At 37.7% G+C, this 17,562-nt stretch overlaps 1 protein-coding gene and 4 non-coding genes across 5 annotated transcripts in view; 4 read left to right on the top strand and 1 right to left on the bottom strand.

Moving 5' to 3' along the window:
• Positions 1-17,562, bottom strand: part of LOC142343266 (protein unc-45 homolog A-like) — a 224,714-nt gene that overhangs the window by 162,728 nt on the left and 44,424 nt on the right. The window lies entirely within an intron of this gene.
• On the top strand, positions 3,015-3,086 carry Trnae-uuc (transfer RNA glutamic acid (anticodon UUC)). Its single transcript has one exon. It is a non-coding gene; the product is annotated as a tRNA-Glu (tRNA).
• On the top strand, positions 14,169-14,240 carry Trnae-uuc (transfer RNA glutamic acid (anticodon UUC)). Its single transcript has one exon. It is a non-coding gene; the product is annotated as a tRNA-Glu (tRNA).
• On the top strand, positions 15,276-15,347 carry Trnae-uuc (transfer RNA glutamic acid (anticodon UUC)). Its single transcript has one exon. It is a non-coding gene; the product is annotated as a tRNA-Glu (tRNA).
• Trnae-cuc (transfer RNA glutamic acid (anticodon CUC)) lies at positions 16,113-16,184 on the top strand. Its single transcript has one exon. It is a non-coding gene; the product is annotated as a tRNA-Glu (tRNA).

The following is a 17,562-nucleotide window of genomic DNA, read 5'->3' as shown; positions in this document are numbered from 1 at the left end:
GTTCAACTCCCGGTCTGGGAACCTTTTTAACACTTATATTAAGGCCTTTCCAGTAAAATTAGTGAGGCGAAAAGAAGACACTTTTCGCATTAGAAAAATAAGCCAAAAAATTGAGAAATTATTTTTAAGAAAATTTGAGATCAGTTCAATTCCGAAAAAAACTTTCATTGAAGCTTAGCAAAAAAGACAGGAAACTCTTAGATTGTCTCACATCTCCACTACACACGTCCCAAATGGTCTAGCGGTTAGGATTTGTGGCTTTCTCCCGCAAGTCCCGGGTTCAACTCCCGGTCTGGGAACCTTTTTAACACTTATATTAAGGCCTTTCCTGTAAAAATAGTGAGGCGAAAAGAAGACACTTTTCGCATTAGAAAAATAAGCCAAAAATTTGAGAAATTATTTTAAAGAAAATTTGAGATCAGTTCAATTCCGAAAAAAACTTGCATTGAAGCTTAGCAAAAAAGACAGGAAACTCTTAGATTGTCTCACATCTCCACTACACACGTCCCAAATGGTCTAGCGGTTAGGATTTGTCGCTTTTACCCACAATGCCCGGGTTCAACTCCCGGTCTGGGCACCTTTTTAACACTTATATTAAGGCTTTTTCTGTAAAATTAGTGAGGCGAAAAGAAGACACTTTTCGCATTAGAAAAATAAGCCAAAAATTTGAGAAATTATTTTAAAGAAAATTTGAGATCAGTTCAATTCCGAAAAAAAACTTGCATTGAAGCTTAGTAAAAAAGACAGGAAACTCTTAGATTGTCTCACATCTCCACTACACACGTCCCAAATGGTCTAGCGGTTAGGATTTGTTGCTTTTACCCGCAAGTCCCGGGTTCACCTCCCGGTCTGGGAACCTTTTCAAAACATATATTAAGGCTTTTCCTGTAAAATTATTGAGTCCAAAAGAAGACACTTTTCGTATTAAAAAAATCAGCCAAAAGTTCGAGAAACTATTTTTTAAGAAAATTTGAGATCAGTTCAATTCCGAAAAAAAAATTGCATTGAAGCTTAGTGAAAAAGTTAGGAAACTCTTAGATTGTCTCACATCTACATTTCACAGGTCACAAATGGTCTAGCGGTTAGGATTTGTCGCGTTCACCCACAATGCCCGGGTTCAACTCCCGGTCTGGGAAGCTTTTCAACTCCTATATTAAGGCCTTTGCTGTAAAATTATTGAGTCGAAACGAAGACTACTTTCGCATTAGAGAAATAAGCCAAAAATTTGAGAAATTATTTTAAAGAAAATTTGAGATCAGTTCAATTCCGAGAAAAACTTGCATTGAAGCTGAGTAAAAAAGACAGGAAACTCTTAGATTGTCTCACATCTCCACTTCACACGTCCCAAATGGTCTAGCGGTTCGGATTTGTGGCTTTCTCCCGCAATTCCCGGGTTCAACTCCCGGTCTGGGAACCTTTTTACCACTTATATTAAGGCCTTTCCAGTAAAATTAGTGAGGAGAAAAGAAGACACTTTTCGCATTAAAAAAATAAGCCAAAAAATTGAGAAATTATTTTAAAGAAAATTTGAGATCAGTTCAATTCCGAAAAAAACTTGCATTGAAGCTTAGTAAAAAAGACAGGAAACTCTTAGATTGTCTCACATCTCCACTACACACGTCCCAAATGGTCTAGCGGTTAGGATTTGTTGCTTTCACCCGCAAGTCCCGGGTTCAACTCCCGGTCTGGGAACCTTTTCAACACATATATTAAGGCTTTTCCTGTAAAATTATTGAGTCGAAAAGAAGACACTTTTCGTATTTAAAAAATCAGCCAAAAGTTCGAGAAACTATTTTCTAAGAAAATTTGAGATCAGTTCAATTCCGAAAAAAAACTTGCATTGAAGCTTAGTAAAAAAGACAGGAAACTCTTAGATTGTCTCACATCTCCACTTCACACGTCCCAAATGGTCTAGCGGTTAGAATTTGTGGCTTTCTCGCGCAAGTCCCGGGTTCAACTCCCGGTCTGGGAACCTTTTTAACACTTATATTAAGGCCTTTCCTGTAAAAATAGTGAGGCGAAAAGAAGACACTTTTCGCATTAGAAAAATAAGCCAAAAATTTGAGACATTATTTTAAAGAAAATTTGAGATCAGTTCAATTCCGAAAAAAACTTGCATTGAAGCTGAGTAAAAAAGACAGGAAACTCTTAGATTGTCTCACATCTCCACTTCACACGTCTCAAATGGTCTAGCGGTTAGGATTTGTGGCTTTCTCCCGCAAGTCCCGGGTTCAACTCCCGGTCTGGGAACCTTTTTAACACTTATATTAGGGCCTTTCCAGTAAAATTAGTGAGGCGAAAAGAAGACACGTTTCGCATTAGAAAAATAAGCCAAAAATTTGAGAAATTTTTTAAAAGAAAATTTGAGATCAGTTCAATTCCGAAAAAAACTTGCATTGAAGCTTAGTAAAAAAGACAGGAAACTATAAGATTGTCTCACATCTCCATTTCACAGGTCCCAAATGGTCTAGCGGTTAGGATTTGTCGCTTTCACCCACAATGCCCGGGTTCAACTCCCGGTCTGGGAACCTTTTAAACACTTATATTAAGGCTTTTCCTGTAAAATTAGTGAGGCGAAAAGAAGACAATTTTCGCATTAGAAAAATAAGTCAAAAAATTGAGAAATTATTTTAAAGAAAATTTGAGATCAGTTCAATTCCGAAAAAAACTTGCATTGAAGCTTAGTAAAAAAGACAGGAAACTCTTAGATTGTCTCACATCTCCATTTCACAGGTCCCAAATGGTCTAGCGGTTAGGATTTGTCGATTTCACCCAGAAGTCCCGGGTTCAACTCCCCGTCTGGGAACCTTTTCAACGCATATATTGAGGCTTTTGCTGTAAAATTATTGAGTCGAAAAGAAGACACTTTTCGTATTAAAAAAATCAGCCAAAAGTTCGAGAAACTATTTTTAAAGAAAATTTGAGAACAGTTCAATTCCGAAGAAAAAATTGCATTGAAGCTTAGTAAAAAAGACAGGAAACTCTTAGATTGTCTCACATCTCCACTTCACACGTCCCAAATGGTCTAGCGGTTAGGATTTGTGGCTTTCACCCGCAAGTCCCGGGTTCAACTCCCGGTCTGGGAACCTTTCTAACACTTATATTAAGGCCTTTCCTGTAAAAATAGTGAGGCGAAAAGAAGACACTTTTCGCATTAGAAAAATAAGCCAAAAATTAGAGAAATTATTTTAAAGAAAATTTGAGATCAGTTCAATTCCGAAAAAAACTTGCATTGAAGCTTAGTGGAAAAGTTAGGAAACTCTTAGATTGTCTCACATCTCCATTTCACAGGTCCCAAATGGTCTAGCGGTTAGGATTTGTCGCGTTCACCCACAATGCCCGGGTTCAACTCCCGGTCTGGGAAGCCTTTCAACTCCTATATTAAGGCCTTTGCTGTAAAATTATTGAGTCGAAACGAAGACTATTTTCGCATTAGAGAAATAAGCCAAAAATTTGAGAAACTATTTTAAAGAAAATTTGAGATCAGTTCAATTCCGAAAAAAATTTGCATTGAAGCTGAGTAAAAAAGACAGGAAACTCTTAGATTGTCTCACATCTCCACTTCACACGTCCCAAATGGTCTAGCGGTTAGGATTTGTGGCTTTCTCCCGCAAGTCCCGGGTTCAACTCCCGGTCTGGGAACCTTTTTAACACATATATTAAGGCCTTTCCAGTAAAATTAGTGAGGCGAAAAGAAGACACTTTTCGTATAAGAAAAATCAGCCAAAAGTTCGAGAAACTATTTTTTAAGAAAATTTGAGATCAGTTCAATCCTGAAAAAAACTTGCATTGAAGCTTAGTAAAAAAGACAGGAAACTATTAGATTGTCTCACATCTCCACTTCACACGTCCCAAATGGTCTAGCGGTTAGGATTTGTGGCTTTCTCCCGCAAGTCCCGGGTTCAACTCCCGGTCTGGGAACCTTTTCAACACCTATATTAAGGCTTTTCCTGTAAAATTATTGAGTCGAAAAGAAGACATTTTTCGTATTAGAAAAATCAGCCAAAAGTTCGAGAAACTATTTTTTCAGAAAATTTGAGATCAGTTCAATTCCGAAAAAAAATTGCATTGAAGCTTAGTAAAAAAGACAGGAAACTATTAGATTGTCTCACATCTCCACTTCACACGTCCCAAATGGTCTAGCGGTTAGGATTTGTGGCTTTCTCCCGCAAGTCCCGGGTTCAACTCCCGGTCTGGGAACCTTTTTAACACATATATTAAGGCCTTTCCAGTAAAATTAGTGAGGCGAAAAGAAGACACTTTTCGTATAAGAAAAATCAGCCAAAAGTTCGAGAAACTATTTTTTAAGAAAATTTGAGATCAGTTCAATCCTGAAAAAAACTTGCATTGAAGCTTAGTAAAAAAGACAGGAAACTATTAGATTGTCTCACATCTCCACTTCACACGTCCCAAATGGTCTAGCGGTTAGGATTTGTGGCTTTCTCCCGCAAGTCCCGGGTTCAACTCCCGGTCTGGGAACCTTTTCAACACCTATATTAAGGCTTTTCCTGTAAAATTATTGAGTCGAAAAGAAGACACTTTTCGTATTAGAAAAATCAGCCAAAAGTTCGAGAAACTATTTTTTCGAAAAATTTGAGATCAGTTCAATTCCGAAAAAAAACTTGCACTGAAGCTGAGTAAAACAGACAGGAAACTCTTAGATTGTCTCACATCTCCACGTCACACGTCCCAATGGTCTAGCGGTTAGGATTTGTTGCTTAAACCCGCAAGTCCTGGGTTCAATTCCCGGTCTGGGAACCTTTTCAACACCTATATTAAGTCTTTTCCTGTAAAATTATTGAGTCGAAAAGAAGACACTTTTCGTATAAGAAAAATCAGCCAAAAGTTTGAGAAACTATTTTTTTAGAAAATTTGAGATCAGTTCAATTCTGAAAAAAATTTGCATTGAAGCTTAGTAAAAAAGACAGGAAACTATTAGATTGTCTCACATCTCCACTTCACACGTCCCAAATGGTCTAGCGGTTAGGATTTTTTGCTTTCACCCGCAAGTCCCGGGTTCAACTCCCGGTCGGGGAACCTTTTCAACACCTATATTAAGGCTTTTCCTGTAAAATTATTGAGTCGAAAAGAAGACACTTTTCGTATTAGAAAAATCAGCCAAAAGTTCGAGAAACTATTTTTTCAGAAAATTTGAGATCAGTTCAATTCCGAAAAAAAATTGCATTGAAGCTTAGTAAAAAAGCCAGGAAACTCTTAGATTGTCTCACATCTCCACTTCACACGTCCCAAATGGTCTAGCGGTTAGGATTTGTGGCTTTCTCCCGCAAGTCCCGGGTTCAACTCCCGGTCTGGGAACCTTTTTAACACATATATTAAGGCCTTTCCAGTAAAATTAGTGAGGCGAAAAGAAGACACTTTTCGTATAAGAAAAATCAGCCGAAAGTTCGAGAAACTATTTTTTAAGAAAATTTGAGATCAGTTCAATTCTGAAAAAAACTTGCATTGAAGCTTAGTAAAAAAGACAGGAAACTATTAGATTGTCTCACATCTCCACTTCACACGTCCCAAATGGTCTAGCGGTTAGGATTTGTTGCTTTCACCCGCAAGTCCCGGGTTCAACTCCCGGTCTGGGAACCTTTTCAACACCTATATTAAGGCTTTTCCTGTAAAATTATTGAGTCGAAAAGAAGACATTTTTCGTATTAGAAAAATCAGCCAAAAGTTCGAGAAACTATTTTTTCAGAAAATTTGAGATCAGTTCAATTCCAAAAAAAAAATTGCATTGAAGCTTAGTAAAAAAGACAGGAAACTGTTAGATTGTCTCACATCTCCACTTCACACGTCCCAAATGGTCTAGCGGTTAGGATTTGTGGCTTTCTCCCGCAAGTCCCGGGTTCAACTCCCGGTCTGGGAACCTTTTCAACACCTATATTAAGGCTTTTCCTGTAAAATTATTGAGTCGAAAAGAAGACACTTTTCGTATTAGAAAAATCAGCCAAAAGTTCGAGAAACTATTTTTTCAGAAAATTTGAGATCAGTTCAATTCCGAAAAAAAATTGCATTGAAGCTTAGTAAAAAAGCCAGGAAACTCTTAGATTGTCTCACATCTCCACTTCACACGTCCCAAATGGTCTAGCGGTTAGGATTTGTGGCTTTCTCCCGCAAGTCCCGGATTCAACTCCCGGTCTGGGAACCTTTTTAACACATATATTAAGGCCTTTCCAGTAAAATTAGTGAGGCGAAAAGAAGACACTTTTCGTATAAGAAAAATCAGCCAAAAGTTCGAGAAACTATTTTTTAAGAAAATTTGAGATCAGTTCAATCCTGAAAAAAACTTGCATTGAAGCTTAGTAAAAAAGACAGGAAACTATTAGATTGTCTCACATCTCCACTTCACACTTCCCAAATGGTCTAGCGGTTAGGATTTGCTGCTATCACCCGCAAGTCCCGGGTTCAACTCCCGGTCTGGGAACCTTTTCAACACCTATATTAAGGCTTTTCCTGTAAAATTATTGAGTCAAAAAGAAGACACTTTTCGTATTAGAAAAATCAGCCAAAAGTTCGAGAAACTATTTTTTCAGAAAAATTGAGATCAGTTCAATTCCGAAAAAAAATTGAATTGAAGCTTAGTAAAGAAGACAGGAAACTATTAGATTGTCTCACCTCTCCACTTCACACGTCCCAAATGGTCTAGCGGTTAGGATTTGTGGCTTTCTCCCGCAAGTCCCGGGTTCAACTCCCGGTCTGGGAACCTTTTTAACACTTATATTAAGGCCTTTCCAGTAAAATTAGTGAGGCGAAAAGAAGACACTTTTCGCATTAGAAAAATAAGCCAAAAACTTGAGAAATTTTTTAAAAGAAAATTTGAGATCAGTTCAATTCCGAAAAAAACTTGCATTGAAGCTTAGTAAAAAAGACAGGAAACTCTTAGATTGTCTCACATCTCCATTTCACAGGTCCCAAATGGTCTAGCGGTTAGGATTTGTCGCTTTTACCCACAATGCCCGGGTTCAACTCCCGGTCTGGGAACCTTTTTAACACTTATATTAAGGCTTTTCCTGTAAAATTAGTGAGGCGAAAAGAAGACAATTTTCGCATTAGAAAAATAAGCCAAAAATTTGAGAAATTATTTTAAAGAAAAATTGAGATCAGTTCAATTCCGAAAAAAACTTGCATTGAAGCTTAGTAAAAAAGACAGGAAACTCTTAGATTGTCTCACATCTCCACTACACACGTCCCAAATGGTCTAGCGGTTAGGATTTGTTGCTTTCACCCGCAAGTCCCGGGTTCAACTCCCGGTCTGGGAACCTTTTCAACACATATATTAAGGCTTTTCCTGTAAAATTATTGAGTCGAAAAGAAGACACTTTTCGTATTAAAAAAATAAGCCAAAAGTTCGAGAAACTATTTTTTATGAAAATTTGAGATCAGTTCAATTCCGAAAAAAAACTTGCATTGAAGCGTAGTAAAAAAGACAGGAAACTCTTAGATTGTCTCACATCTCCATTTCACACGTCCCAAATGGTCTAGCGGTTAGGATTTGTGGCTTTCTCCCGCAAGTCCCGGGTTCAACTCCCGGTCTGGGAACCTTTTTAACACTTATATTAAGGCCTCTCCTGTAAAAATAGTGAGGCGAAAAGAAGACACTTTTCGCATTAGAAAAATAAGCCAAAAATTTGAGAAATTATTTTAAAGAAAATTTGAGATCAGTTTAATTCCGAAAAAAACTTGCATTGAAGCTTAGTGAAAAAGTTAGGAAACTCTTAGATTGTCTCACATCTCCATTTCACAGGTCCCAAATGGTCTAGCGGTTAGGATTTGTCGCGTTCACCCACAATGCCCGGGTTCAACTCCCGGTCTGGGAAGCTTTTCAACACATATATTAAGGCCTTTGCTGTAAAATTATTGAGTCGAAACGAAGACTATTTTCGCATTAGAGAAATAAGCCAAACATTTGAGAAATTATTTTAAAGAAAATTTGAGATCAGTTCAATTCCGAAGAAAACTTGCATTGAAGCTTAGTGAAAAAGACAGGAAACTCTTAGATTGTCTCACATCTCCACTTCACACGTCCCAAATGGTCTAGCGGTTAGGATTTGTGGCTTTCTCCCGCAAGTCCCGGGTTCAACTCCCGGTCTGGGAACCTTTTTAACACTTATATTAAGGCCTCTCCTGTAAAAATAGTGAGGCGAAAAGAAGACACTTTTCGCATTAGAAAAATAAGCCAAAAATTTGAGAAATTATTTTAAAGAAAATTTGAGATCAGTTTAATTCCGAAAAAAACTTGCATTGAAGCTTAGTGAAAAAGACAGGAAACTCTTAGATTGTCTCACATCTCCACTTCACACGTCCCAAATGGTCTAGCGGTTAGGATTTGTGGCTTTCTCCCGCAAGTCCCGGGTTCAACTCCCGGTCTGGGAACCTTTTTAACACTTATATTAAGGCCTTTCCAGTAAAATTAGTGAGGCGAAAAGAAGACACTTTTCGCATTAGAAAAATAAGCCAAAAAATTGAGAAATTATTTTTAAGAAAATTTGAGATCAGTTCAATTCCGAAAAAAACTTTCATTGAAGCTTAGCAAAAAAGACAGGAAACTCTTAGATTGTCTCACATCTCCACTACACACGTCCCAAATGGTCTAGCGGTTCGGATTTGTTGCTTTCACCCGCAAGTCCCGGGTTCAACTCCCGGTCTGGGAACCTTTTCAACACATATATCAAGGCTTTTCCTGTAAAATTATTGAGTCGAAAAGAAGACACTTTTCGTATTAAAAAAATCAGCCAAAAGTTCGAGAAACTATTTTTTAAGAAAATTTGAGATCAGTTCAATTCCGAAAAAAAACTTTCATTGAAGCTTAGTAAAAAAGACAGGAAACTCTTAGATTGTCTCACATCTCCACTTCACACGTCCCAAATGGTCTAGCGGTTAGGATTTGTGGCTTTCTCCCGCAAGTCCCGGGTTCAACTCCCGGTCTGGGAACCTTTTCAACACATATATCAAGGCTTTTCCTGTAAAATTATTGAGTCGAAAAGAAGACACTTTTCGTATTAAAAAAATCAGCCAAAGTTCGAGAAACTATTTTTTAAGAAAATTTGAGATCAGTTCAATTCCGAAAAAAAACTTTCATTGAAGCTTAGTAAAAAAGACAGGAAACTCTTAGATTGTCTCACATCTCCACTTCACACGTCCCAAATGGTCTAGCGGTTAGGATTTGTGGCTTTCTCCCGCAAGTCCCGGGTTCAACTCCCGGTCTGGGAACCTTTTTAACACTTATATTAAGGCCTTTCCAGTAAAATTAGTGAGGCGAAAAGAAGACACTTTTCGCATTAGAAAAATAAGCCAAAAAATTGAGAAATTATTTTTAAGAAAATTTGAGATCAGTTCAATTCCGAAAAAAACTTTCATTGAAGCTTAGCAAAAAAGACAGGAAACTCTTAGATTGTCTCACATCTCCACTACACACGTCCCAAATGGTCTAGCGGTTCGGATTTGTTGCTTTCACCCGCAAGTCCCGGGTTCAACTCCCGGTCTGGGAACCTTTTCAACACATATATCAAGGCTTTTCCTGTAAAATTATTGAGTCGAAAAGAAGACACTTTTCGTATTAAAAAAATCAGCCAAAAGTTCGAGAAACTATTTTTTAAGAAAATTTGAGATCAGTTCAATTCCGAAAAAAAACTTTCATTGAAGCTTAGTAAAAAAGACAGGAAACTCTTAGATTGTCTCACATCTCCACTTCACACGTCCCAAATGGTCTAGCGGTTAGGATTTGTGGCTTTCTCCCGCAAGTCCCGGGTTCAACTCCCGGTCTGGGAACCTTTTCAACACATATATCAAGGCTTTTCCTGTAAAATTATTGAGTCGAAAAGAAGACACTTTTCGTATTAAAAAAATCAGCCAAAAGTTCGAGAAACTATTTTTTAAGAAAATTTGAGATCAGTTCAATTCCGAAAAAAAACTTTCATTGAAGCTTAGTAAAAAAGACAGGAAACTCTTAGATTGTCTCACATCTCCACTTCACACGTCCCAAATGGTCTAGCGGTTAGGATTTGTGGCTTTCTCCCGCAAGTCCCGGGTTCAACTCCCGGTCTGGGAACCTTTTTAACACTTATATTAAGGCCTTTCCAGTAAAATTAGTGAGGCGAAAAGAAGACACTTTTCGCATTAGAAAAATAAGCCAAAAAATTGAGAAATTATTTTTAAGAAAATTTGAGATCAGTTCAATTCCGAAAAAAACTTTCATTGAAGCTTAGCAAAAAAGACAGGAAACTCTTAGATTGTCTCACATCTCCACTACACACGTCCCAAATGGTCTAGCGGTTCGGATTTGTTGCTTTCACCCGCAAGTCCCGGGTTCAACTCCCGGTCTGGGAACCTTTTCAACACATATATCAAGGCTTTTCCTGTAAAATTATTGAGTCGAAAAGAAGACACTTTTCGTATTAAAAAAATCAGCCAAAAGTTCGAGAAACTATTTTTTAAGAAAATTTGAGATCAGTTCAATTCCGAAAAAAAACTTTCATTGAAGCTTAGTAAAAAAGACAGGAAACTCTTAGATTGTCTCACATCTCCACTTCACACGTCCCAAATGGTCTAGCGGTTAGGATTTGTGGCTTTCTCCCGCAAGTCCCGGGTTCAACTCCCGGTCTGGGAACCTTTTCAACACATATATCAAGGCTTTTCCTGTAAAATTATTGAGTCGAAAAGAAGACACTTTTCGTATTAAAAAAATCAGCCAAAAGTTCGAGAAACTATTTTTTAAGAAAATTTGAGATCAGTTCAATTCCGAAAAAAAACTTTCATTGAAGCTTAGTAAAAAAGACAGGAAACTCTTAGATTGTCTCACATCTCCACTTCACACGTCCCAAATGGTCTAGCGGTTAGGATTTGTGGCTTTCTCCCGCAAGTCCCGGGTTCAACTCCCGGTCTGGGAACCTTTTTAACACTTATATTAAGGCCTTTCCAGTAAAATTAGTGAGGCGAAAAGAAGACACTTTTCGCATTAGAAAAATAAGCCAAAAAATTGAGAAATTATTTTTAAGAAAATTTGAGATCAGTTCAATTCCGAAAAAAACTTTCATTGAAGCTTAGCAAAAAAGACAGGAAACTCTTAGATTGTCTCACATCTCCACTACACACGTCCCAAATGGTCTAGCGGTTCGGATTTGTTGCTTTCACCCGCAAGTCCCGGGTTCAACTCCCGGTCTGGGAACCTTTTCAACACATATATCAAGGCTTTTCCTGTAAAATTATTGAGTCGAAAAGAAGACACTTTTCGTATTAAAAAAATCAGCCAAAAGTTCGAGAAACTATTTTTTAAGAAAATTTGAGATCAGTTCAATTCCGAAAAAAAACTTTCATTGAAGCTTAGTAAAAAAGACAGGAAACTCTTAGATTGTCTCACATCTCCACTTCACACGTCCCAAATGGTCTAGCGGTTAGGATTTGTGGCTTTCTCCCGCAAGTCCCGGGTTCAACTCCCGGTCTGGGAACCTTTTTAACACTTATATTAAGGCCTTTCCTGTAAAAATAGTGAGGCGAAAAGAAGACACTTTTCGCATTAGAAAAATAAGCCAAAAATTTGAGAAATTATTTTAAAGAAAATTTGAGATCAGTTCAATTCCGAAAAAAACTTGCATTGAAGCTTAGCAAAAAAGACAGGAAACTCTTAGATTGTCTCACATCTCCACTACACACGTCCCAAATGGTCTAGCGGTTAGGATTTGTCGCTTTTACCCACAATGCCCGGGTTCAACTCCCGGTCTGGGCACCTTTTTAACACTTATATTAAGGCTTTTTCTGTAAAATTAGTGAGGCGAAAAGAAGACACTTTTCGCATTAGAAAAATAAGCCAAAAATTTGAGAAATTATTTTAAAGAAAATTTGAGATCAGTTCAATTCCGAAAAAAAACTTGCATTGAAGCTTAGTAAAAAAGACAGGAAACTCTTAGATTGTCTCACATCTCCACTACACACGTCCCAAATGGTCTAGCGGTTAGGATTTGTTGCTTTTACCCGCAAGTCCCGGGTTCACCTCCCGGTCTGGGAACCTTTTCAAAACATATATTAAGGCTTTTCCTGTAAAATTATTGAGTCCAAAAGAAGACACTTTTCGTATTAAAAAAATCAGCCAAAAGTTCGAGAAACTATTTTTTAAGAAAATTTGAGATCAGTTCAATTCCGAAAAAAAACTTGCATTGAAGCTTAGTGAAAAAGTTAGGAAACTCTTAGATTGTCTCACATCTACATTTCACAGGTCACAAATGGTCTAGCGGTTAGGATTTGTCGCGTTCACCCACAATGCCCGGGTTCAACTCCCGGTCTGGGAAGCTTTTCAACTCCTATATTAAGGCCTTTGCTGTAAAATTATTGAGTCGAAACGAAGACTATTTTCGCATTAGAGAAATAAGCCAAAAATTTGAGAAATTATTTTAAAGAAAATTTGAGATCAGTTCAATTCCGAGAAAAACTTGCATTGAAGCTGAGTAAAAAAAACAGGAAACTCTTAGATTGTCTCACATCTCCACTTCACACGTCCCAAATGGTCTAGCGGTTCGGATTTGTGGCTTTCTCCCGCAATTCCCGGGTTCAACTCCCGGTCTGGGAACCTTTTTACCACTTATATTAAGGCCTTTCCAGTAAAATTAGTGAGGAGAAAAGAAGACACTTTTCGCATTAAAAAAATAAGCCAAAAAATTGAGAAATTATTTTAAAGAAAATTTGAGATCAGTTCAATTCCGAAAAAAACTTGCATTGAAGCTTAGTAAAAAAGACAGGAAACTCTTAGATTGTCTCACATCTCCACTACACACGTCCCAAATGGTCTAGCGGTTAGGATTTGTTGCTTTCACCCGCAAGTCCCGGGTTCAACTCCCGGTCTGGGAACCTTTTCAACACATATATTAAGGCTTTTCCTGTAAAATTATTGAGTCGAAAAGAAGACACTTTTCGTATTTAAAAAATCAGCCAAAAGTTCGAGAAACTATTTTCTAAGAAAATTTGAGATCAGTTCAATTCCGAAAAAAAACTTGCATTGAAGCTTAGTAAAAAAGACAGGAAACTCTTAGATTGTCTCACATCTCCACTTCACACGTCCCAAATGGTCTAGCGGTTAGAATTTGTGGCTTTCTCGCGCAAGTCCCGGGTTCAACTCCCGGTCTGGGAACCTTTTTAACACTTATATTAAGGCCTTTCCTGTAAAAATAGTGAGGCGAAAAGAAGACACTTTTCGCATTAGAAAAATAAGCCAAAAATTTGAGACATTATTTTAAAGAAAATTTGAGATCAGTTCAATTCCGAAAAAAACTTGCATTGAAGCTGAGTAAAAAAGACAGGAAACTCTTAGATTGTCTCACATCTCCACTTCACACGTCTCAAATGGTCTAGCGGTTAGGATTTGTGGCTTTCTCCCGCAAGTCCCGGGTTCAACTCCCGGTCTGGGAACCTTTTTAACACTTATATTAGGGCCTTTCCAGTAAAATTAGTGAGGCGAAAAGAAGACACGTTTCGCATTAGAAAAATAAGCCAAAAATTTGAGAAATTTTTTAAAAGAAAATTTGAGATCAGTTCAATTCCGAAAAAAACTTGCATTGAAGCTTAGTAAAAAAGACAGGAAACTATAAGATTGTCTCACATCTCCATTTCACAGGTCCCAAATGGTCTAGCGGTTAGGATTTGTCGCTTTCACCCACAATGCCCGGGTTCAACTCCCGGTCTGGGAACCTTTTAAACACTTATATTAAGGCTTTTCCTGTAAAATTAGTGAGGCGAAAAGAAGACAATTTTCGCATTAGAAAAATAAGCCAAAAAATTGAGAAATTATTTTAAAGAAAATTTGAGATCAGTTCAATTCCGAAAAAAACTTGCATTGAAGCTTAGTAAAAAAGACAGGAAACTCTTAGATTGTCTCACATCTCCATTTCACAGGTCCCAAATGGTCTAGCGGTTAGGATTTGTCGATTTCACCCAGAAGTCCCGGGTTCAACTCCCCGTCTGGGAACCTTTTCAACGCATATATTGAGGCTTTTGCTGTAAAATTATTGAGTCGAAAAGAAGACACTTTTCGTATTAAAAAAATCAGCCAAAAGTTCGAGAAACTATTTTTAAAGAAAATTTGAGAACAGTTCAATTCCGAAGAAAAAATTGCATTGAAGCTTAGTAAAAAAGACAGGAAACTCTTAGATTGTCTCACATCTCCACTTCACACGTCCCAAATGGTCTAGCGGTTAGGATTTGTGGCTTTCACCCGCAAGTCCCGGGTTCAACTCCCGGTCTGGGAACCTTTCTAACACTTATATTAAGGCCTTTCCTGTAAAAATAGTGAGGCGAAAAGAAGACACTTTTCGCATTAGAAAAATAAGCCAAAAATTAGAGAAATTATTTTAAAGAAAATTTGAGATCAGTTCAATTCCGAAAAAAACTTGCATTGAAGCTTAGTGGAAAAGTTAGGAAACTCTTAGATTGTCTCACATCTCCATTTCACAGGTCCCAAATGGTCTAGCGGTTAGGATTTGTCGCGTTCACCCACAATGCCCGGGTTCAACTCCCGGTCTGGGAAGCCTTTCAACTCCTATATTAAGGCCTTTGCTGTAAAATTATTGAGTCGAAACGAAGACTATTTTCGCATTAGAGAAATAAGCCAAAAATTTGAGAAACTATTTTAAAGAAAATTTGAGATCAGTTCAATTCCGAAAAAAATTTGCATTGAAGCTGAGTAAAAAAGACAGGAAACTCTTAGATTGTCTCACATCTCCACTTCACACGTCCCAAATGGTCTAGCGGTTAGGATTTGTGGCTTTCTCCCGCAAGTCCCGGGTTCAACTCCCGGTCTGGAACCTTTTTAACACTTATATTAAGACCTTTCCTGTAAAAATAGTGAGGCGAAAAGAAGACACTTTTCGCATTAGAAAAATCAGCCAAACATTTGAGAAATTATTTTAAAGAAAATTTGAGATCAGTTCAATTCCGAAAAAAACTTGCATTGAAGCTTAGTGAAAAAGTTAGGAAACTCTTAGATTGTCTCACATCTCCATTTCACAGGTCCCAAATGGTCTAGCGGTTAGGATTTGTCGCTTTCACCCACAATGCCCGGGTTCAACTCCCGGTCTGGAAAGCTTTTTAACTCCTATATTAAGGCCTTTGCTGTAAAATTATTGAGTCGAAACGAAGACTATTTTCCCAATAGAGAAATAAGCCAAAATTTCAGAAATTATTTTAAGGAAAATTTGAGATCAATTCAATTCAAAAAACTTGCATTGAAGCTTAGTAAAAAAGACAGGAAACTCTTAGATTGGTTCGGATCTCCACTTTACACGTCCCAGATTGTCTAGCGGTTAGGATTTGTGGCTTTCACCCACAAGGCCCGGGTTCAACTCCCTGTCTGGGAAGCTTTTCAACTCCTATATTAAGGCCTTTGCAGTAAAATTATTGAGTCGAAAAGAAGACTCTTTTCGTATTAGAAAAATCAGCCAAAAGTTTGAGATATTATTTTTTAAGAAAAATTGAGATCAGTTCAATTCCGAAAAAAACATGCATTGAAGCTGAGTAAAAAAGACAGGAAACTCTTAGATTGTCTCACATCTCCACGTCACACGTCCCAATGGTCTAGCGGTTAGGATTTGTTGCTTAAACCCGCAAGTCCCGGGTTCAATTACTGGTCTGGGAACCATTTCAACTCCTATATTAAGGCCTTTGCTGTAAAAGTATTGAGTCGAAAAGAAGACTTTTTCGTATAAGAGAAATAAGCCAAAATTTTTAGAAAATATTTTTTTGAGAAAATTTGAGATCAGTTCATTTCCGAAAAAAACTTGCATTGAAGCTTAGTAAAAAAAAACAGGAAACTCTTAGATTGGTTCGGATCTCCACTTTACACGTCCCAGATGGTCTAGCTGTAAGGAATTGTGGCTTTCACCCACAAACCCCGGGTTCAATTCCCGGTATGGGAAGCTTTTCAACGCCTATGTTAAGGCCTTTGCTGTAGAAGCATTGAGTCGAAAAGAAGACTTTTTCGTATAAGAGAAATAAGCCAAAATTTTTAGAAAAAATTTTTTAAAGAAAATTTGAGATCAGTTCAATTCCGAAAAAAACTTGCAATGAATATTAGTGAAAAAGACAAGAAACTCTTAGATTGGCTCGGATCTCCACTTTAAACGTCCCAGATGGTCTAGCGGTTAGGATTTGTGGCTCTCACCCACGAGGCCCGGGTTCAACTCCCGGTCTGGGAACCTTTTCAACTCCTATCTTAGGGCCTTTCCTGTAAAATTATTGAGTCGAAAAGAAGACACTTTTCGTATTAGAAAAATCAGCCAAAAGTTCGAGAAACTATTTTTTAAGAAAATTTGAGATCAGTTCAATTCCGAAAAAAAATTGCATTGAAGCTTAGTAAAAAAGACAGGAAACTCTTAGATTGTCTCACATCTCCACTTCACACGTCCCAAATGGTCTAGCGGTTAGGATTTGTTGATTTTACCCGCAAGTCCCGGGTTCAGCTCCCGGTCTGGGAACCTTTTCAACACCTATATTAAGGCCTTTCCTGTAAAATTATTGAGTCGAAAAGAAGACACTTTTCGTAATAGAAAAATCAGCCAAAAGTTCGAGAAACTATTTTTTAAGAAAACTTGAGATCAGTTCAATTCCGAAAAAAAACTTGCATTGAAGCTTAGTAAAAAAGACAGGAAACTGTTAGACTGTCTCACATCTACACTTCACACGTCCCAAATGGTCTAGCGGTTAGGATTTGTGGCTTTCTCCCGCAAGTCCCGGGTTCAACTCCCGGTCTGGGAACCTTTTCAACACCTATATTAAGGCCTTTCCTGTAAAGTTATTCAGTCGAAAAGAAGACACTTTTCGTAATAGAAAAATCAGCCAAAAGTTCGAGAAACTAATTTTTAAGAAAACTTGAGATCAGTTCAATTCCGAAAAAAAAACTTGCATTGAAGCTCAGTAAAAACAACAGGAAACTCTTAGATTGTCTCACATCTCCATTTCACAGGTCCCAAATGCTCTAGCGGTTAGGATTTGTCGCTTTCAACCACAATGCCCGGGTTCAACTCCCGGTCTGGGAAGCTTTTCATTTCCTATATTAAGGCCTTTGCTGTAAAATTATTGAGTCGAAACGAAGACACTTTTCGCATTAGAGAAATAAGCAAAAATTTGAGAAAATATTTTAAAGAAAATTTGAGGTCAGTTGAATTCAAAAAAAATTTGCATTGAAGCTGAGTAAAAAAAGACAGGAAACTCTTAGATTGTCTCACATCTCCACCTCACATGTCCCAAATGGTCTAGCGGTTAGGATTTCTGGCTTTCTCCCGCAACTCCCGGGTTCAACTCCCGGTCTGGGAACCTTTTCAACACCTATGTTAAGGCCTTTCCTGTAAAATTATTGAGTCGAAAAGAAGACACTTTTCGTAATAGAAAAATCAGCCAAAAGTTCGAGAAACTATTTTTTAAGAAAACTTGAGATCAGTTCAATTCCGAAAAAAAAATTGCATTGAAGCTTAGTAAAAAAGACAGGAAACTGTTAGATTGTCTCACATCTACACTTCACACGTCCCAAATGGTCTCGCGGTTAGGATTTCTGGCTTTCTCCCGCAACTCCCAGGT

The sequence above is a fragment of the Convolutriloba macropyga genome, chromosome 7 (assembly GCF_964194025.1).
Source record: "Convolutriloba macropyga chromosome 7, txConMacr16.3, whole genome shotgun sequence".
Classification (NCBI taxonomy): domain Eukaryota; kingdom Metazoa; phylum Xenacoelomorpha; order Acoela; family Convolutidae; genus Convolutriloba; species Convolutriloba macropyga.
This window is presented reverse-complemented; position numbering and strand designations above follow the sequence as displayed.